This window comes from Sus scrofa, chromosome 4 (assembly GCF_054392235.1).
Source record: "Sus scrofa isolate SSC_HxYL_T2T_F1_AM1 chromosome 4, Sscrofa_HxYL_maternal_Yorkshire_Landrace_v2.0, whole genome shotgun sequence".
Taxonomy (NCBI): Eukaryota; Metazoa; Chordata; class Mammalia; order Artiodactyla; family Suidae; genus Sus; species Sus scrofa.
The window spans coordinates 106809202-106830656 of NC_139386.1; the positions used below are offsets into that span (position 1 = coordinate 106809202).

A 21455-nucleotide genomic window follows, 5' to 3' on the forward strand; every position below is an offset into this window, starting at 1 on the left:
CTTTACAACTGCAGAAACCGAGGCAGCTTGCTCAAGGTCCCAAACTACTTGGTAGCAGTGTGGCGAGCAGAGCCCAGGTCTCCCACAAGACGCCTCATGTGCTTTTGCTACTCGGCCAGGCTGTGCTGTGGCAACAGACTGTACCAAGAGCCTCTCCTTACTGCCTGGAGGGCCTCTGCTCAGAGCCTCACTGCCTGGGTGCACCCCCCTCACTGCACCCTGTGGCTATCAGTGCAGAGAACGTCGGCCCTGCCTTATGGAGTCAGGAGAGAGCCTTGGCGAGCCTCCCCAGACCTGTGTATAAAAATGATCCCCAGCAAGCCATCCGTCCTGACCATCCCCCTCCCATTCCTCGCCCGAAACTTAATTAATCATGTTTGCATCTGGATCCAGACAAGACAATAGCAGGGATGTGTTTTTGGTTAGGAACTGAAGCTGCATTCGCAAAGGAATGTTGATTAGTTAGTGGTCGGTATCATTTTTCATGCCTTTTTAAGTCACAAAAAATTTTAATATCAAAGCATTTCTCCCTGCACCGCACATATCTATTTCTCATAAGTGCATTCTGCTGGCATAATTTTCTTTTCCTTCCTGCGGGCTCTGTTTATGAGATGATCCATCAGGTTGTCTCAGAGTCTCCGGCCAGCCCTTCAGCAAGCAGAGGCGTTCCAGGTGAGCCATGAGCTACAGTCCACAGCTTCCCCCCAACGTGGAAGGGGAAGGAAAAAAGCAGGCTCAGCACGTGGTTGATCAGGGAGATGGCCGTCACCCACTGCAGGGACAGCAAGCTCTGGGCCAGCATGTCCTGAGCCAGATTGAGTTCTCATTATAAATGCTGCTACTCTTTAGAACGGGGATGGACCCCAAAAGGAAGAAGACATTCCTAGCTTACTCTAGAGCCAAAGATGTTGAGTTCAATCTGAATGCCTCAGTCCAGCCTTCACTTCTGCACCAGGAAAATATCCTCAATCCAGAGAAATCTCCTAATGCAGGAAGTGTGTCTTAATGTGTATAACACGCCCACGTGTGCAGAACATGTCAAGTCGCAGATGATAAGTCATGACAGCAAGTCACGTTGGAAATATGTGGCAGAGCCTGAAATCTGTCTGCCACACCAGCCCTCAAGCTAGACTCGCCTTTCAGGCAAAGGTGATGGAGGAGTCATGGGAGATGGTGAGGCACCTCTGCCTGGCTCAGGCACCAAGAATACAGTTGTGACAGAACTAACCAGTGGGGGCAAAAAGAACATGATTTTTTTGCCCCCCCCCCCGACCCAAGGCGTATGGACGTTCCCAGGCCAGGGATTGAACCCATGCCATAGCAGTGACCCAAGCCATTGTAGTGACAATGCAAGATCCTTAACCCACTGAGCCACCAGGGAACTCAAAGAACAAGATATTTTAAGATGCTCAGATGCAGGCAGACCCTCCATCTGTCTTAGAAACCATCACCATCATATAGTCATTGATTCTGCAAATGCCACTGACCCCAGTGGATGGGAGAGCGCTTTTTACAGAAAAGGTTCACTGCAGGGAAATCAGGGGACTCAGTATGTGTTTGGGGCACACTGGTCCCCAGAGCAGTTTGGGTTTGCAATTTGAATTGATCAGATTATAGCCCCGGATAACTGCTCTCACTGCTGACTTTGGCAAAGAAGTTGGTGGGCTAGGACGTTGAGGCTGGTGACTGGCCTGGAGATGGAGAGTATTTGGGATAACAAGCAGCAAGTTCACATTCCCAGAATCAACTGTTTGACTAAGTCATTCATTATTCCGAAAAGGAGTATAATGCCAGTTGTACTGTGCCAGGCACTGTGCTGGAGGTGGTACCATGCTGGTCCCATCCAGCCCCAGACCTCTCCCTAAGGCCTAACCTCAGGGCTGGGCAGGGTCAAGGGTGGATGTGGAGCTGGAGCTGGCCTCAACAATAAGGAAATGTTTGAGTATGTCCGTTTTTATCAGAGGTACAGATGGTACGAAGCAGGGTTCTGCAAACTATAGCCCTTGGGCCCAGCCTGGCCTGCTGCCTGTTTCGGTAATTGGTTTTATTGGAACAGGGCCGCACTCATTTCTCGCAGTATTGTCTTGGGCTGCTTTTACGCCACACCAACTGAGTTAAGTAGTTGAGACAGAGACTGTGTGGCCTCCGAGCCCTAAAATATTTATGATCTGGCCCTGTACAGCCAAACTTTGCCCTGATAGAAAAGATTCGCCGTTTCCATGCAGAGACTCAATGGTCAAAGCAGAAGTATGATTTTCTGATTTCTTCTCTTAGACCCAAACCATAAACTGGCCTCCTCATTAGAAAGTTCTTTTGTCTTTAATACCTTAAATCTCTGTGATTTCTGCCCCCTGGTGGAAAATACCTAAAATATCAAATGGCTGTGATAGGAAGCAAAGAAGGATAAATGTCTTGAAATCTTTGACCCAATGAAGTAGTTTAGAAACCAGGGGAGACTGCAGGCCCTCAAACTTCACAGGGCCTGATCTGAATTCAGAACTATGACCCTCTTAAGGCCAAGGGCACACTTTGGGGAAGGTCTGCATTGCCTATAGATGGCTGTCAGTGGAAAACACAGAAATCAGGTAACCTATGGTCATGTATTTTAGAATTTCTAAGTATTTATGTATTTGTTGATTGACTTTTGCCACAGATAGAGGTCTGTAAAGCCTGCACAAACAAAACACAACATTTCGAATATGGTAATAATCTGAAAATGTCCTTGAGGGAAAATGAAGCATTATGTAAATACTCAGTTTTGTTTATAAACTGGGTAAAAACATAGATATTTCTGCGGTACTTCTGAGACTCTGGGGCAGGTGAACAGATGAAGAAGGAAGGTCAGAGGTGATTAGTTTCTGGCACAGAGTCATGTCACTGACAGTCTGGCTAACCCAAGTCAGCCTCACTTAAAAGCCCATGTTTTAAACATTCTGCTCTTGGGGGGCGGGGGGTGCTTGGAAAGAGTCTGGAAAGCTGGGCTCACAAGGTGGCCCTAGGATGCTCCTCACCTCACAGCTGATGGAGCCTCTCCTAGGCCCCAGCCCCACCCCAGATGCGTATGTCCTCAAATCACACGAGGCCATTCCCAGGACTCTTCTCTGGCCCCTGATCTTTTTCCATTCTTCTTGGGATGCTAAGTCAGCGTTTCCGAGGATGTAAGAACTTGCCAGAACTGAGTGTGCCCTGGCACCTTCTCTTGGATCTCAGTCTCCTTGGACTGTCCATGCCTTGGTCCAGGAGGGATGGGCTGGACAAAGAGGAGTAGGGTCACCGTGTTCACACAACTCATGAAAGTCAAAGAGGAGGTAGCATCTACACCTTTTGGGAAGATCTCCAAGCTGCCCGCAGGGTCTGCCATGGAGTGGAGGAACGTAAAGGGACACACTGAGAGTCCCCACCACTCCAGCTCTGCTCAGGCCAGCACAGCACACATTACCGAGGGCCCGCTTGCTGACAAGCCCAAAGGGAGTGCTGGCTGTTGCGGAATTTGGGAGACTCTCCATGGGGACCCCTGGCCTGGCCCTGCCAGCAGAGGGGCAGATGCCATAGTGAAGCCTGTGGCAGGAGGATCGGAGGGCAACAGGGCTCTGGTGGACACTGCAGAGAAGTCTTGCCATTGGTAAGGCCTGACTACCTGGTGTCTGATCATCCCTTACTGATTCAAAGTCCCTTCCAGCTCAAAGGTTTTATCTCCTAGGAATCTCAAAGGATTTATCTCCTAATCCTCAATCTTGTCAAATAGAATTGTCATTAGAACCATGGGGGTGGGGTGGGGTGAAGTTCTAGAATATCCAGATTATTTCTCAGTGGGAATCACAACATTTCCCTCCAGAAAAGCCCTGGGAGAGAGGAACCTCTATGCCCATTTTACAAAAGGGGAAGCTGAACTGGTGGGCTCCAAATCACATAGATCAGAAATAGCGGAGTAAGCTGGGATCCCACAGCTCTGGATCCAGGTGTGCACAGTGAGCTCCAGGGGAGGCCTGGAAGGGGAAGGCCAATCACAGAGGAGTAGCTTGAGGTATCTCACATGGTTGTGCAGGTCAACCCCAGCTGCAAGGACCCCCCCAGCAGAGGGAACCAGTAGGGGCTGAAATTCAGCCTGTGTTCTGATCCCTAAACCACATGCCCCAGCATCCTGGGCCCTCTTTTCTAATATGCCCCCAAGGGGCACTGGGGCTGGTGCTGGCCCTGCTTGTGGGTGGATGTGTAGTGAGGTCAGGTGTGGGAGGGACAGCAGATCCACCCCCTGGGCGCCTGACCTAATGCAAACCTACTTCATTTTAGAGCTTTTATTATGCGGCTTTGCCTGCTTCAGTCATTTCCCTTCATCAAACACCTTTATGAAGTCATCCAGTGGAACATTTACCCACAAAATATTTTTTCCAAGACCAAGGTAGGAGAGAAAAATGAGGGAAGATGAGTGACAGGAGTAAAGCACATTGTCAGTGTAGAAATTAAAAAAGAAAATGTTGCAAACACAATTTAAAGTTAGCTCCTTTCATATCCGGGCAGAAGAGAGTTCTAGGAAAGAATCACCAACAAATATGTCTTGAGTATTGTGAGCCCAGTATTAAGTCCATACTCTAAGTGAAGACAGAACAAGGAGTGATAAAGGCACTGGAGTTCATCAAAGGCATAAAACGTTTTTCACCAACTTGGGGTCCAAATGAAGTTTAATCTCTTTTATTTTTCAAGCCCACTCCCTCCCCACACCTACTCTGTGAAAGTCCACGGTCCTCTTCTTTGCCCCCCTCCTCACCTAAACTGTCTGAGAACACTGAGGACTCACAGTTTAAAGACAGAAAACCTGGAGTCTGATCACTTGATGACTGCTGTGCATCCTGTCACCCTCGATGATGTTTTTGAACATGAATCTCCCAAGTGGACAAGTCTAACTTTGGTTAGGCTGGTGGTGTTCTCCCAGGTGCCTGTCCCAATTAGAGAGATTTTAGGTTCATATGCTTATGTTCAGCCATCTTCTACCCAAGCACAATCAATATGCCAAGCAGGGGATTCCGGAGAAGTTTCTAGACTCATCCACCCCACCCCACGCCATGTCAACACCAGACCTCCTCTATAATTCTTTTAGCTATTGTATTGAGCTGGATTTATGAGCCCAGGCTTCCCTTTTCCTTAAATTAACTTTATTTCTGTGGCCCAGCTGTCCCTCTCTGTTCCTGGACCTTGGTTGTGAGCATCCTTGCTTCCCTCTCAGGTCTTCCTGTTTTCAAGTCTTGGGCAACAGGCATTAGCAACCTTAGCATCGTCTCTCCCAGAAGTTTCTTGAGCTCCTTTTACAAACGGATACAACAGCACTTTGGGGGCCGGAGGTGCTGCCAGAGGGTGAAAAGACCTGCAACCTTGTCCTAGCAACAGAAGGTTCTCTTATCTCTCAAGGTCAGAACTTGGCCGGCCTCCAGGATTACATAACCAAGAAAGACCTTCAAATTACTTTTGTTCCCAGAAAAACTAAATCCTCTAGATGACCTGAAGTCTCTACTTCTGATATGAGAAAGCACATTTGATCTCTGCCCTAAGAGATACATACATTACTGCTATATATACTAATATAAGACTTTGGCAAATTGGGTGACAGTAAAATCCATAACCCAGGCTCCCAGCCTCATCTCCAACATTCCCCTGCTCACTTCCTGTGGTCCAGCCACACGGTCTTTCCTGACCCTTTCCCTGGCCTCTTCCTAGTAACACTATCCTTCCGAGCTGGGTTGGGACTTTATAACTCCTATATAAATCATTGCCCCACCATATCGGCGTGTATCATCATTCCCATTTTACAGATGAGGGAGCAGATCCAGGGGAATTAAGTCACTTGCTTAACAGACCTCCATCTAATGTTTAGTAGGTCCGTAACTCCCACGCAGCTCTGAACGCTTAAGCCCCCAGCGCCAGATGTGGCTAAGAGAGACTCCAGACTGGTGTAAGGACAAGAGCGCCCAGGGGCTGCCCGATCCCAGCCTGGCGCTCAGGGTGCCCAGGGCCTGCCCAGGTCCTCAGGATCTCAGGGCACCTGGGGAAACAAAGCCCAGGCTAAGGCAGCCGGGGACACCCTCACCCGGGGCTCGGGTTGCTAGCCACAGGCGAGAAGGCGCTGGCAAGAGCCCAGAGAGGATCCCCCGCACGAAATATATCGCGTGCTGACATTTTTATGACCTGGGCCCGCTTACAAAACACAGGCCGGTGCACAGCCCCCTTTCCCTGCCCAGCTTGAGATCACATGCTCGCCCCGCGGCTGCCACTTGGAGTCAGGGAAGCCCATATATTTCCCTCCTCAGATAGGCCTAGTGGTTCTCGTCAGGTGCAGAAAGCCAATAAATCACCAGCGAGGTCTCCGTGTATCTATCAGTCAGGAGGCTTGTCATCTTCCCGGCCTTGATCCACATGAAAGCTGCCCGCGGGCGGGGCGGGGCGGGGCGGGGCCGGGCGGCTGGGGGTGGGGCCAGCGGGCCCGCGGACACCTGGCGGAGCGAGCCGGCCGCGAATGTTCGCAGCTCTGAGGGGCCGCCGAGATTTACACCAACTCCCCCTCCGCACGCGCTTCCTTTGGCTTTGAAGTGCCGTGGCTCTGGCTTGGGGGTGGGGAGACCAGTCTCCCAGCCAAGGGTTTTAATATTCCCGTCACGTCCTCAGGGCAGCTACTTGGGGAGGAATGGAAGCTGTAAAGGAAGTTCTGCGAAACCTTCCTGCAAGGCCAAGGGAGTCAGGGGGGCGACTGGCACCCACTGCCCAGTCTTGACATCCTTGCAGACCCACTGCGGCTTGGCTGGAAAACTCACGGAAACAGTTGTGAGGGGCTGAGATGCCAGGCCCTTTAGCAGGAGGCCCTCTAGAGTCCTTTTCCTGTGTCCAGATGCTTCTAGAAAGCTGTAGAGTGGCTGTGAAGTCTGTCTGCCAGGTCCCTCCTTGGAACTTTGGTAAATTTACTTGTACGCTGTACAGTTCACTTTCCTCAGTGTGGGAATACCAACACCTACCTTGCAGAATTGGGGTGGCAGTTAAATGGGGCAATACGTGCAAATTGCTTAGCCTGTAACCCCATGTAGCCGAGTCACAAAAAGATGATAGTTGCATTTTTACTATTTTCCTTGCCTATAAGATGTTGGTTTTAGACTAGACGCACCTTAAGGCCACTTCCAGCTCTAAGTTGCATACCTGGTGCCACTCAAGCATCAGAGCCAGTGCTGCTGACCCTTCCTCCTAGGCAGGAGCCTGCTCAGGCCCTGGGGCTGCCAGGTTCATGGCACACGTTTATCATGAGGACCCCAGAGCTGCAGGTCTGGGGAGTCTGACTACGCTTGGTGGGTGTCTTACTTGGGAGACATTTGGAAGGCTCCTTCCATGTCATCCTCACATCTGGGCGACTGGATGGGAGACCCTGAGTCGCGGAGGTGAAGAGGGAATTGCTCTTGGCCACATGGTCAGCTGTGCATCACAGACTGGAACCCAGTGGTCTTTCCCTCCCATGGCCATGCCCACGGGCTCAGGAAACACATGCACCAGGTAGCGAGCAGAGTGAAAGCAGAAAGTTCCCTTAATGGGTTCCGTTTCCCTGTTTAGTTTTTGATCATCATCTCCTCCGTGAAAACCATGGAGAACCTGATATTTAACCACTCTAGGCCTCAGTTTTAACTGCAAATTGAAGAGACAGGAATACCAGTGTTTTCCAATAGGGCGCTATTGCCTCTGGGGCCGGGGCTGTCCTGCCCTTAGAGAATGTTTAGAACCCGGGTCTGGATACTGGATGCCAACAGAACCTCCAGGCATTGGAACAATTGAAATGCCCTCACGTTTCCAAATGCCCTGCATTGAGAACTGGATAATCTCATTTCTCTTCTAGACCTAAACTGAGGACTCAGTTTAGGAGTCCTCCTCCAGGTACTAACCAATTATTCTACTGTGACTTTGGCTGAACTGGTCAATTTTTAAAGAAATCAGTATTTTGGCAACAATCAAACTTGACCTGTATTGTCTATGTTACAGAGCTATAGTGAGGATATTACTTAAAAAAAAAAAAAAGGAAAAGAGAAGGAATGGGATGGACTGGGAGTTTGGTAGATTTAGAATGCTAAGCAATGAGTCCTGCTATACAGCACAGGAAACTATATCCAGTCTCTTGGGCTAGACCATGAGGGACGAGAATATAAGAAAGGGAATATATATGTATATACGCATACACAACCGGATCACTCTGCTGTACAGCAGAAATTGGCACCACACTGTAAATCAACTATACTTTAATAAAGAAAAAATAAGAAAGAAAAGGCTGTGAAAACACTAAAGTGGTTTCTGAAACTAAGGTCCCATTATTATTTTGAGAAAATAATGATAATAGTACCTTACTACTAGGTTCTAGGCACTGCATGTGCATCCATTTAATTATAAACAGAGTCTCTGAGGCAGGTTTTAGTATTTTCCTTTTATATATGAAGAAAGTAGTTTAAAAGGGCAAGTGATGTGCCCAAGGCCATGCAGCTAGAATTTGAAGCCAGGTTGTCTGAACACAAAACTCATGAGCTAAATAATGTTCTCAACTTTGTGTTCGCAGGTCAGAAAGGGCTTGTCTCCAGAAAGGGCACATTCTCTGTCCACGAGCAGTTATAGGAGCCAGATTACAGATTGTTGCTGCAAGAGACAGAATGAGAACAAGGGGAGCTAGTGATCTTAAGAAGGTCCTTCTTCTAAGTCACTCTGTGCTCCTGCCTCCCTTAATGTGACTCGTCCTTGCCTCCTCTGTGAGAATGAGGCCTCCTTAAAGTCACTTTAATATTTTGTATAGCCCATCACCCTCCCCACTCCCACCCCACAGTTCTGTTCCTGTTGTCTACTGCATGTGTGTATGTGCACATGAACGCACAAACACACACACACACACACACACACACACACACACACACCCCAGTACTAGGGTTGCTAGATTTATCAAATAAAAATACAGGATGCCCAGTTAAATTTGCATTTCATATAAAGAATGATTTTTTAAAATATAAGTATGTCCCAAATATTGCATAGATCATACAACTAAAAAATCACTTGTTGTTTATAGGAAATTAAAATTGAATTGGGGGAGTTTCTGTCATGGCTCAGCAGTAACGAACCTGACTAGCATCTGTGAGGACTTGCGTTTGATCCCTGGCCTCGCTCAGTGGGTTGGGGATCCGGCGTTGCTGTGAGGTGTGGTGTAGTTTGCAGACACTGCTCAGATCCCATGTTGCTGTGGCTGTGGTGTAGGCTGGCAGCAACAGCTTGGATTTGACCCCTAGCCTGGGAACTTCTGTATGCCACAGGCGTGACCCTGAAAAGACAAAATAAATAAATAAATTGAATTGGGTGTCCTCTATTTTGTTTGATACTTCTAACCACAACCCCATCATATTCCAATGCTCCCCAGCCTTCAAGTCTGTCAGCACAGAGAGCCAGAGGGGAGCAGGGCTCAGCTGGAGACATGCAGAGAGCCCAAGAACACAGAAGTCTTTACCCCAAGGGCATTCCCAGTCAAGCTGAAAACATGGAAATCACAAAAGGCAGCTCTTAGATGCTTGTCTTGAGTCTCAAGCCAGCACCTCTGGGAGTCCTGCTGGACTCTCCTTCAGCCACCTGACTGCCATTCATTTCCCTCCCCAGTCTCTCCCTTTCACCTTCTCCCAGATACTTTGCTTGCCTCCATCTGCTGTGTTGGTCCATTTTCTCAACAATTCACATCTGAAGGACTGCAACGGCCTCCTAACTTGGCTTCTGTTTCCATTCTTTATTTTGACCGTGCACCCTCTGCACTGATACCAGAGCGATCCTGCTTTCTTTTAAAATAACATGTTTTCTCTAATGACTACAGTAATCCCCATTCATGTAGAAGTATTAGAAAATTCCCACAGGAATAAAGGAAAACACTTGCATTTTCTCTGGTTATTTTTCCACTCAAAATCTTGTACTTGGAGTCCCTGTTGTGGCTCAGCAGGTTAAGAACCCACCTAGTATCCATGAGGATGTGGGTTCAATCCCTGGCCTTGCTGAATGGGTTAAGGATCCAGCATTGCCATGAACTGCAGTGTAGGTTGCAGATGGGGCTCAGATCTGGCATTGCTGTGGCTGTGGGGTTGGGTGGCAGCTGCAGCACCCATTTGATCCCTAGCCTGGAACCTTCCATATGTTGCAGGTGTGGCCCTAAAAAGAAAAGAAAAATGTGTTAAATTCTCATTTTCTACCCAATAAGATCCAAACTCCAAGGTTGAGTATTCAAGTATTCATCTGACTTTGGCTGCTTTTCCTGATTCTACCTGAGAGTCTAGCCCATACCCCAAACTCTAGTCATACAATAGTCTTCCAGTTCCCTATGTAATGTCTCATGCTTTTTGTCTAGACCTTTGCAAAACCTTTTTATTCGTCTTGTAAGTGGCTTCTTCCACACACTAGTGAACTCCTATTGGTACTTTGGAACCCAGTTCCAATGGTACTTCCTGGACCTTCACTTCCCAAGGAAGACCTAGAAATAATCTCTTTAGTGCTCTTGTAGTCATCAATGCTTTCATAGTCCTTGTTAATACCTTTCTTGTGTTTTTTTTAAATAGTGTTAAAACTATTTATTTGCATCCCATCTAAATTATGAGGTTCTTAGGAGCAGAGACCATGTATCTCTGAAGCCTAGAAAAATGCCAGACCAAATGAAAAGCTCAATGAAATGCTTGTTAATCATTAAATTACCTAATTAGTGCAGACCCTTCCTTTCCCACATGCTTCATGCTTTATGGCCTCATTCACCAAAGGCATCATACAAATTGTCCCACCAATTAAATGCTGATTTAAATTATGCTGTTATTTTACATTTGCCAATCCAAATAGATTATAAACATTTGTAATTTTCTACAGTGGCTATTTCACAGGGCTAGGCATAAATCTCTTGGATGACTGAATAAGCTTTCCACAGACCAAGTAGAGGATACAACTCACGATAAATGGTAAAAGGTCCCAGTTAGGGACTCAGGGGTCTGGGTTCCAGTCTCTGCTTTTCCAAGCTGTGCTGTGGTAAGTTCATTGCTCACTGGGTCTTAGTGTCCTTACCTATAGAATGGGAGGTGGGTTCAGGGAATCTCCTAGTCTTTTACATCTTGGAAGGGCAGTGAACTTTAAATAATCTCACCAGCTGGGACTTGAGCACATTAATGATGGTGGCTAACATTCATTCATTAAGGGCTGAAAATTAGTGCTTTCATTTGATTCCCCCCAAACCCCTAATGGATGACGACTATTACTAGCCCTGTTTTATAGGTGATAAAGCACATAAACGTTAAATGCCTTTCTCAAGATTAATCAGTATGTGACACGGCTGGGTATGAACTCAGTAAATCTGATTCCAATCCTGGCTTCTAGAACAGACCATCTCGGAAGACCCTAACATTCCCCAAGTCTCTAAACTCATGAATACAAAAGCATAAGCTGCCAGCCCCCCACAGCTCTGTATTAGGCACCTGGGGGTCTAAGCCCTGTATTGTTGGTAGCGCGCTTCAGAAGTTATATGAGCATGGCAGAGTGGGAGGAAGCTAGGACCAAGAACCACATCTGAAAGGGAGCCCCAGCTTCGTGCGGTGCCAGCTGTGGCGATCTGGGCTCCCAAACTCAGTGAGTCTCAGTGTTCTCCTCTCTAAAATGGTAACGAGCCTAATCATGCCTCTGCCTCCTACCCCACAGCACTGTTCTAAGGATCAAAAGAACAAGAGTATGTGAGAGTGCTTTGTAAATTGTAAAGAGCCATACAAATAGGAGTTATTATTATTTCCAGCTGGGGTTGTCTGGGACTACTTCAATAAGGGCATTATAAATGATTGATAAGACTTTATGTGGTATTTGTGCTTTAAGGGGGAACAAGTCTTAAGTCAAATAACTGAAACTCTGGTATGGAATGTTGGTTTCAGCCTCTAGACAGAGGGATTTGGGCAAGTGAATGGGGGTTTGGGCCCAAATCCAAAATACCAGTCGGCCTAACTTAGATTCCAAGCTTAGGGATTGCTATTAAATGTTGATTATTATTTAGTTACTTATTGAATAGGTCAAAGAAAGTTAATAATAATTTTACCAAATATTTATTTATTATGTATTTATTTATTTATTTTTGCTTTTTAGGGCTGCACCCGCGGCATATGGAGGTTCCCAGGCTAGGGGTCAAATCGGAACTGCAGCTGTCGTCTACGCCAGAGCCACAGCAATGCCAGATCCAAGCCACATCTGCAACCTACATCACAGCTCATGGCAATGCCAGATCCTTAACCCACTGAGCAAGACCAGGGATCAAACCCGCAACTTCATGGTTCCTAGTCAGATTCATTTCCACTGCACCACGATGGGAACTCCCCAAATATGTGAGTGCTTACCTTGTATCAGACATTATTCTAGGTATCTTATTTATTTATTTATTTATGTACATATTTAATTCTTAAAACAATCCAATGCGATGAATATCTCTATGGTAATATGATAATCCCCATTTTCCAAATGAGAAAAATAAGGCTCAGGGAAGTTATGAAGCTTTTCTAGAGTCACACAACTAATAAATGGGGGAGCTTGGATTTGAACCCAGTCTTTCTGACCCCTAAACTAGAAGGAACGAGGAAGTGACGGAAAGAGGGAAGGGAAAAATAAAGAAAGAAGAAAGGAAGGAAGGAACAAAGGTGGTCTATATACTGAGTACCACTCAGGTGTATTGTTCTGAGACCCTCCTAGACAGAGATCCAGAATCCAATAATGTCCCAATGAAACATGCCTTGAGGAGTCAAAGAAAGATCTTTGGGCCTCTCCTTACCTTAAGCATGTTCACCTTCCCATCTATGAACTCCAACAGAGCCACTACCACTGTGACAAAAACATAAACTGGATGCTGTGGAAACACAGAGGGGCAGGTGAGGGCTGGGGAAGGCCGCCTGGCAGAAGTGATGCCTGGGAGAGTCTTTGAGAATTCGTAGGCTCTAACCAGGCACAAGGTCGGGGGAGAAGGCATGAAACCACATATGGTGGGTAAAGCTACAAGTAATCCAGCAGTATTACAAATGCAAAGACAGTTTGGGAGAGGCTCGGTTTCAGGCCAAAAGTGCAAGTAGGACCTAGGTCATGTGTGCCAGGAAGCCTCTATGATAAGCCAAGAAACTTAAAGCTTCATCTTGTAAGTGACAAAGAGCTGTAAACGGTCTTAGGCAGAGTTGGGTTTATAATTTAGACATTCACTCTGACTAGAGTTGGGAGGCTGGGTTTGATGGGCAGAGGAGGGCAAGGCAGGAGACAGGAAGAGCATTCAAGATTCCATCCCACTACTCCAGACAAGGGGTTATAAGCTCTATGACTAGGGAAGTCACAATAGAGCTGATGAAGAGACGGAGGAGATATTTGGGAGGTAATTTTGGGAGCATTTAGTGATTGGATTGAAGCAGAGTGGCTGGCATTGGCGATGTCTTGGTTGATACCTGTGTTTCTTGAGTCAATGACTAGAGACAGTGTGAGGCTACCAGCAGAGTTTAGACTGCTGGAAGAGAGACAATTCTGAGGAATGGACTTGTCCAACAGCAAGTCATTTATTAACTATGGTATATTGACACTAGCCTAGGTGCCAGACTTGGAAATTAGGCCAGAACAGATTATTTTGCTGTAACAACCAATCTCAAATCTCAGTGTCTTAAGACAAAAACAAAAGCTTATTTCTCACTCAAACTACATGTGAAATATGTATTGTTCAGGAGCTCTGTTCCACATCGTCACCCAGGGTCCCAAAATGACAAGGTTGCATCATCCTGTAATTTCTGCATCTAGAGCACGAGTCCTTCTCAGTCACCTTGGCAAGAGAAGAGAGAGACTAAAGAGTCACCCTAGCCTTTTACTCCCTGAGCTGGAAGTGACATTCATTGGATCTGCTCACATTTCATTGCCAGAGTTGATATCGTGCAGGGGCTGGGAAATGTAGAGGAGGAAATGTCATTTGTGGGGAGCATTACTGCCTGTAGCATCAGGCCTCAGAAAATGGAGGCGAGTACATCCAAGAGAGAAAAGACAGGATCGACTAAGGTGGAGCACACAGAGTGAAAAGAGAGTGGTCAAGGGCCAAACCTTCCAGAAGTGACAGGTGCAGGAGGAGAGAAGTCCAAGGAGGAGCTGAGAAGTGGCACTAAAAGAGATAAGAGCCAGGAGTCAAGAGTGTTTGTTACTCAAGCTGAGAGAGTACACGAGTCTATAAGGAGGTCCAGGGTGGCAAATGCAGTCAGAGCAGTGGTGGGATAAGGACTGATGTTTCTACCACATTTGGCAATCAAGAGGGGTCTGGAGAACGTTTCAATAGACATATTTCTGTGGAGTAAATATTTAACCATATATATATATATATATATATATATATATATATATGTATGTATTTCCAGAAAACATGGTGATTCTAGAACTATGTGGGGAAGGGCTGTGTTCCTGAGGCTATGGCCCCTAGACATATTCTAAAAGTTGGAGTTCCCGTCGTGGCTCAGTGGTTAATGAATCCGACTAGGAACCATGAGGTTGTGGGTTTGATTTCTGGCCTTGCTCAGCGGGTTAAGGATCCGGCATTGCCGTGAGCTGTGGTGTAGGTTGAGGATGAGGCTCAGATCTGGCGTGGCTGTGGTGGAGGCCAGCGGCTACAGCTCCGATTTGACCCCTAGCCTGGGAACCTCCATATGCCAAGGGTGCGGCCCTAGAAAATACAAAAAAAGACCAAAAAAAAGATAAATTCTAAAAGTAATGGTGGGCAGCTCGTGTGTGTGTTGGGGGGGGGTGGCAATAGAGTATCATTTCATCAGAAACTGATCTGGTTTAACCTTCTGCTTCTCTGTGTTTTCCAAAATATGATCTTTCTTCAGGGATCAGAGATCATATTTAAAGCGGCTTTAAGTCTGCTGGGAAGCCATAAGCTCCTGATTCTGCAGCATGAAAACCTAGAAATCATAATTGACTTTATAAAGAGCACACCTCCACCTGGGCTCTGGGCAGATGGAAGAGACCATCAGTCAGGTTCAGTCTGGACCTTCCAACCAAATGCTCAAGTGATCCTGGATATGCAGAAGCTGAATTTCCCTCCCTCCCTTCCTTCCTCTCTCTTTCTCTCTTTCTCTCTCTCTCTTTGCAGGAGCTGCTTTCGACCACTTTGTGTCCTGAGCAGCAGTGTTTGGCATGTGAGAGGCACATCGCAGATTCATGTTCCATGGCTCAATGCGTGTCTGAGTGTGTATGTGCTGTGAGTGTGTAGATGTGGTAACTGGCACATAAGTATTTGTAGTTTCTTACAGTTAAGAGGCTTCACTCCTCATTGTTTGTTCTTCTGAAATACATACTTTTTTATTCAACATAGGCTTTTGTAAAATGAGGGCTTTGATTTTTTCTTTCCTGAATGGCATTAATGGGAATTTTATAAAACTAACTTATTGATACAAAGCTGTGAAAAAGAATGTATATTCTCTTACAAAATACATAAATAAATAAAAGTAATGGTGGCAACTCAGGGGGTCCATCTTTATCTCGAAATATTACTTAACAGGTTTAATGAATTTTTAACTGATGACTAAGATAAGACCTGTAAAAGGACAAACCATGATAACGGAAGTGACCCTTAAGCTGTGTAAACTGTCAAACAACAAGAGATATTTACCTGTTCTTCTCTACATCCTTGTGTAGAGGCAATATCAGAATGTGAGAAGTTTATCCAAGGTCCAGTAATTGCCAATTAATAATCCTTGGATTAATTGGGAGCTCACATTTGTGGTTTCTTACGGCCCTAGAAGAAGAGGGTATCATTACTTCCTTTGCGTTCTTTTCTCTAGAGAAAACTGACCTAAGGAATAAATGACTAGTTGACGATATTTTGACCTTACAGCTGTGGAGCACTTCTGGAAGGGACATTTGTGGAGTACCTGTTACACACCAGAAAATTCCCGTCCACAATTTTCCTCAATCTTCACAAGTGCTCAGGAAAAGAGATCACTTTTATCCTTGTTTTACAGAAGCAGCAAACCTGAACAGAAAGCCCCAGTTGGCAGACTCCAGGGCCTCCATCCCATTTGTTATCAGCTGGGTGGAGTCTGAAAGTGGGCCCCCATTTGTTTCTCACAATCCAAAGCCGAGGGGAGGCAGATGAAAGGCATCCCGGACCTGTGGACGACTGCTACGCCTTCAGAGGGATGGACTTCCAGCTTTCAGCCACATGCACCAAAGGGGCTGTTTCCATCTGCCGACCTGTCAGGCTGCCCCTCTCAGGCTTCTCTCCTCCCCTCCTTGGAATTTCTCCAATAAAACATTTCGCCCCCTTGAAACACATCTCCCCGAGTGGCGTGGGGAGGGCCCAAGATGGTTCCATTTAGCTCTCTGGGGATAAGGAGCCATCCTTCCTTCACATACTTTCCCAGCAAGTGGTATCTCTGCTGCTTCTGCCACAGAAACTATGAAAAATAAGTTCTGGTTAACCTAGGCTTCCAACCCACAGATCTCGTAGCCCACAGATCTCTCGGGTCTCACTCCCCAGTCTCTGCATCACGGTGAGTATCCTGGACATTAGACTCCCAAGTCCTAACAAGACTGCAGGGGACCCCCGAGTGTGGAGCCATCTTCTGGCCATGCCCTGAACCTCACCTTTCTTAGTAGCTGCTTGGGGAGGCCAGAGGCTTGCCTTTCTCTCCAGCCAGATGCTGTCACTTCCCCAGAAATACTTCTGGGAGAAACAGAATCAATTCTGCCCAACACCCTCTGGGGTGAAGGGACACATCAGTAAGTCCACACATGGGGAAGGACAGATCAGACTTCTCTCTGTAAGAGAAGAGAAGTTTGTCTTCTGGCCAGGCTCCCCTTTCAACATCTTTCCTCTCCCCTCCAGTGCCCGAGGCGGGATCCTCTCCTTGTACCTGTTTTACTCTTCTGTGGCTGCTCATTAATGCCACCAAAGTACCGACCAGAATCACCTGGAAGACTTGAGCAAGCACAGATCGTTGGGGCCCACGCCCACGGTCTGATTTACATTTCCATCACTGTCTTTCCCTTGGTTTTCAACCCTGGATGCAAATTTCAATCATTGTTTTATGTATATATATAGTGTATCTATAGTGGATGGTGTGTATATATTGTGTATATAGTGTACATCACTGTTTTCTTTCTGTCTGTCTGTCTGTTGTCTCCCTATCTATCTATCTAGTATATCTATGGGTGTTGGGAGTGAGTCCCAGCCTCAGGTGATTCTACGGTGTAGTCAGACTGAGTACCTTTGTAAATTCAGACCAGATCATCAACCCCCAGAGGTTTTTAGACCTGAAAAGAGGGATTCAAGAAATTTTTTTGGTCATGATTGATCTAGACCCTAAGAAACACATTTTTAAAATTAAAATTTTAGGCACTTGTGCAGGTTGGGGGAAGGGGTGGAACTTTATCAAAAGAAGCCAACTTCCCTGGGATCCCACATATTACACTGCTGCCAAAGGTGTCAGAATAATGGGGGGTAACAAGCATGGAACTCTGAAGATGGGTTCCTGCTCTACCCCTTCACTCACTACGTGACCTGGGCCAGCTCTATGACTTCTCTACACCTCAGTTTTCACATCTGTGAAATGGGGACAATAAGCACACTGTTATATAAGGTTGTTATGAGGCATAAACAAAACAATTCAGGACCCTCACACATAATTAGGATTCTATTAAAGACAACTGTTATATCACTGCTACTATTGCTATCGCTATTGTTCTTGTTATAATTTTGGATTGGTTGAGGGAGAGATAGTGGATTCTTTTTTTTTTTTCCTCTTTTTTGGGGCCACACTTGTGGCATTATGGAAGTTTCCAGGTTAGGGGTCAACCTGGAGCTGCAGCTGCTGGCCTACACTGAAGCCACAGCAACACGGGGTCTGAGCCGTGTCTGCAACCTACACCACAGCTTACAGCAATGCTCGATCCTTAACTCACTGAACGAGGCCAGTACTCAAACCCACATCCTCATGGATGCTGAGCTACAACAGGAACTCCAGAGACAGTGGATTCTTATCCTGACTCCAAGCTTGAGGATTTCTCTGTGAGCTATGGGTTTGGTGTCTGAGAACCCCTTCCAACTTCCAATTTCAGCTCCATGACTTGTTACTGGTCTATGATCCATCCCAACTTCCATCCTTGCCAGAATGTCCACCCCAATCCTCAAATACTACCTGCCTAGACCTAACATGTGCCATGGTCCCTGACTTGCCCTCACATCCTGTGGGACCTCTCTTTAGGAACGGGACATCCATCTACCACCTACTCCTCTGCCCAAGTTAAAAACCTGGGAGTCATTCTAGACTCTTCCCTCTTGTTTGCCACCTACCACCAATACCAAAACCAACCAAACAAACCAAAATGCCCATAAACAGTTACTCATCAGGTCCTGCCAATTCTCCTTATTCTTAAATCAATCTTACGTGCATGCCCTTTGCTGCTCCCCCGGTTCAGGGTCTCACATCTGGACCCTTCCAATAGTCTCTTGCTGGTCTCTATCACTAATTCGTAGTTTTCCTATCTCATGTACATGTTACCACTGGGGAGACACAAATAGAATTATGCTGTTCACCTGCTCAAAACTCTCCAGTGGTTTTCTAACATCTGTCAGGTTGAACTGAGCTTTCAACACAGGCACCTACAGGCAACACAAATTCAGAGTATGGACGGTTGGTAAAACAATATGCACTTAGCTGTTTGCACTGTGACCTGTCAAGGTAGGTGGCTTTTCAAAACTCTGTGCAAACCAAACAAAACATCTCTTAGCCATGAAGCCCTCAGGCCACCAGTGTGGACCACTCCTGGTCTACCATACAAATTCCAATTTCTTTGGTATGTCCTGCAAGGCCTTTCCTGATATGGATCTTATTATATGTCTAGCCTTGTCCAATATTATATTTTAATCCCTGTACTGAATATAGCTAGAATGAGAGAAAAGAGGCAAGTCTAGGATGGGTCCTTGTGTGTAACATACACATGGGCCGTTCCTAAGTACTTCGTGCTCAGCTGAAAGCAATTAGAAATGTCTGCAAGGGTAGGGTTCGAGCATTTGGGATGCTCCAGAATGACCTATGATTACGCTATCCTACTATATAGAAATTATTTCTTTTATTCCCTATAAGGTAGTGAATTCCATGAGGGCAAGTACTGTGGTTTCTGTCTCAAAATTCTCAGTACCTCATATCATGCCTAGACACAGTGGGAGCTGTTAGATAAGTGAATGAATGAAAGTTCTGGTAGATCTTTGAACTACATGAATTTGGGAAGCTCTGAAATCCTGGCTATAGGTCTCTGGCAGGCTCAGTGTTTTTTCTCTAATTTTCCCCTTCAGAAATGTGCTGGATACCTTGGATATGTAGGTTATACATTATTGTCCATAAATAAATGCTATATCTGAGAAAAGAGACAGACAAAGTAGAAAAAACAATATTAAAGATGCCAAAGAAAGTAATAAATAGAAGAATAAGGAAATTAAAAAACACTTGCAGACATTACTACATGATTTGAAGATCAATCTTCACATTTCATTTGCCACACTAAGAAAATATTCCTGCAATTAAGCCACATAGCCACCAGATGTCAGGAAAGTAATAAGGTGTCTCATCAAGATTTACTAACCTCATTCCAGGCTGCAACATTAGGCTCAATTTCCTGCAGATTTATAATTACGAAGTTTCATTGTTATGTTGAAGGGAAAAAATTATTAAAATAGATAACATTAAGGAAACAAAGAATCAAAGATAATACTTTTCTAGGAAAATATAAAAGTACCTGAATTCTACAAATATCTAAATGTATTTCTTGATTTTTGTATAACAGCTAAAATCCCTAGCCTGAACTTTAACCATTAAAAGTCCATTTAACAACTTCTGTAAAAGATTAAAGAGATATTAAAGGTGTTTCACTTACCTATTCAAACGATTATAAATTCCTTCCTGCCCACTTATCATCCCAGCCCCCTGACCCCCAACTGCCATCCTACCCCTCATTACACATACAACCACCTGTCACTCAGAGTTCACTGCAGAACTTTCTGTGTAGGACCTAATAAATTAATGCTTACTTGCGTAACTAATTCTCATGTAATTCCCTGAGTGCTTCTCTTTTAAGTATCTCTAACTTTCATCTTCTTCACATGAGGAAATTAAGCTAATCCAGATAAAGTTTTATAATTTCATTCCCCAACTTTGATCAATCATATTAGGCTCCCTCTCTGTCCTCTTCCATCCCAGTTATATTTTGTCAACATCTTCATGCTTTAATTTTTTGGAAGCTATAAAGTGCTGACTTTTACTCATCAGCCCTAGTTCAAGGACTGGTTTTAGAATGCCCTTGCAACTGATAGTGAGGTAGTAGCAGAGCTGGAAACTTTGAGCCTGAAAGAACTGAATTTAAATCCTGGTTCAGCCTCTTCTTTCTGCCTTTGCAAAACGTTAAGTATATCCTTCAGAATAGGAAAGGTTATGTTGAAGAGCAAGCAGCTCTAAAATTTCAGTGGCTTGAAACAAAAGTGTATTCCTCATTCACACTGCATGTCCAAATCAGGTTGGCAGAAAAACCTCTGCTCATTCTAGTCACTCCACGTTTGTGTAGCCTCCTTCCTCTATGTGGAGTAAGATTCTAAGTCATTTACAGCCATCTCAGTTGGCAAGGAGTTGGGTCAAAGGAGGAGCTGAGTCAAATGTACTGTCATATAAATACTCCTGGCTCATTGCACTTCTGGCTCCCATTCACTGGTCAGTGCTAATCATATGGCCACATCTAGCTTCAAGGGTGTGAGGAAGTACAATTCTCCACGTTCTCCAAAGGAGGGGTGATCTGAGTATTGGCCAACAGTAGAAATATCTGCTACAGTCTGCCTCCAGTCTCTAAATATTTAGTGCTATCTTTTAATAGGTGCATAACATCCTCTTCCCCTCCCCAAGGAGACAACTTAAATATCCCAAGTCAGGTATTAAATTCAAAGTCTAGGATCTTTGAATGAAGCCCAGATGTTCCTTCCTCATGAGAGCTCACATTGTAATTTGTCTCTCAGGCCTGGATGTGGCATCTTTTTATTGAAAGATCTATGAATTTAAAAAGCCAAGGGATTTGTTCCCCCTTCCCAATTCACAGCGACAGAATAGGGACATGATAACTACAATAAACACCCCTATTCAGAGAAAAGGAAGAACAGAGATGTGCAGCAGATACTGGCCTGTAGAAGCGCTGACTCCTGCTGGGTTAACTTTTGAGACTCCCTCCTTGGAATGGAAATGTACCTTGATTAATCTCTGATTCATCAGGTTGAAAGAGCTCCCCCAGCCATTTTTCTCTATCACTTCTAAGTCCACCCTATAGGATGTTCTTCCTGTTCTTTTCTCCCTCTGACTACATCTAAAATAGACATTAGGGATATGGCTTCTTAGGGGACTGAGCATTTGTCCCGTCCACTT

The 21455-nt window shown here is 45.5% G+C and overlaps 1 protein-coding gene across 26 annotated transcripts in view; it reads right to left on the reverse strand.

Annotated features, from left to right (window-relative positions):
- Nucleotides 1–21455, reverse strand: part of HAO2 (hydroxyacid oxidase 2) — a 199242-nt gene that overhangs the window by 47904 nt on the left and 129883 nt on the right. The window contains exon 1 of one of the 26 annotated variants that reach the window (XM_085023422.1): nucleotides 15665–15790. The exons of the other annotated variants lie outside the window; for them this stretch is intronic. The gene's annotated coding sequence lies outside the window, so the exon portion shown is untranslated. Of the gene's footprint in view, nucleotides 1–15664; nucleotides 15791–21455 lie in introns of those variants that run through there. 26 annotated transcript variants of the gene reach the window in all.